The following is a 1,036-nucleotide window of genomic DNA, read 5'->3' on the forward strand; positions in this document are numbered from 1 at the left end:
ACTAGGTCATTTTGCTTCTTCAACTACAAACTACTGCCAAGTTTGACCCAGGAACATGAAGTCCATGAACTCCAGTTTCACAAAATAGCCTCAACTGATTTTTTTTCTTTTTTAAATGATATCTGTTAACTGCTTACTATGTGCCAAGCACTGTACTACGTGCTGCAGTAGATACAAGCTAACAAAGTTGGACTCCGTCCATGTCCCATATGGGGTTCACAGTCTTAATCCCCATTTTACAGATGAGGTAAGTGAGGCACAGAGAAGTTAAGTGACTTGCCCAAGGCCACACAGTAGACAAGTGGCGACATGCAAGCTCCCCCCTCCCTTTTTCCCTCCACACACACAAAGGAAAACTACTGAATAATCAATCTCCCCAACAAATGCACCACTGAAACCTCTCAAGGAATAAATTCTTATCTTCTAAATTCTTATCTATCATGGGAGGGCATGAACATACTCACCCACTACCACAAATTCTACAGTCGAGTTTCCCACCCCGCGAAAACCACCAACATGATCATGGTGTCTCCCCTGTCAGGTATCTGTCCAGGAGTAAATTAATCCCAGTGGTTGAAAGCAAAATAATGGCTCAGCTCGGGAGCTTGGATCTGCTTGAGAAGTAGATGGTGCCTGGTGTGAACTTCCATCTTCCTCACAATTTCCTGCCTATGAAATGCCCAGCTCAGAGACTTGGAAACAGATTTTGGATGCTATATGAAGCTAAAGTTCAGAGACAAAAGAAGCCATTGACAGTATATACTGAAGTGGTAAAAGATGGTGGTGTCCTCAAAATCATTGTCCAAAAAGTTGTTATAAAGGCATTAAAAAGCGGATATGTCAAAGTTAAAGATATGATGAAGATCAACACTGGCATTTCTTCAATCAGTGGTATTCTTGAGCATTTACCATGTAAAGAACAACTGAACTAAGCTGACAACATAAATAGAAAGCACAATCCCCCAAGGATTTTACAATCTAAGAGAAGACAGTCAGCCACAAATCATAAAAATACAATGGGAACTGGAATAAAAGC

General features: G+C 40.9%; 1 pseudogene; it reads right to left on the reverse strand.

Moving 5' to 3' along the window:
• Positions 1-441: 441 nt before the first annotated feature.
• LOC114814360 lies at positions 442-549 on the reverse strand (annotated as a pseudogene).
• Between the last annotated feature and the right edge of the window lie 487 nt (positions 550-1,036).

The sequence above is a fragment of the Ornithorhynchus anatinus genome, chromosome 9 (assembly GCF_004115215.2).
Source record: "Ornithorhynchus anatinus isolate Pmale09 chromosome 9, mOrnAna1.pri.v4, whole genome shotgun sequence".
NCBI classification, from domain to species: domain Eukaryota; kingdom Metazoa; phylum Chordata; class Mammalia; order Monotremata; family Ornithorhynchidae; genus Ornithorhynchus; species Ornithorhynchus anatinus.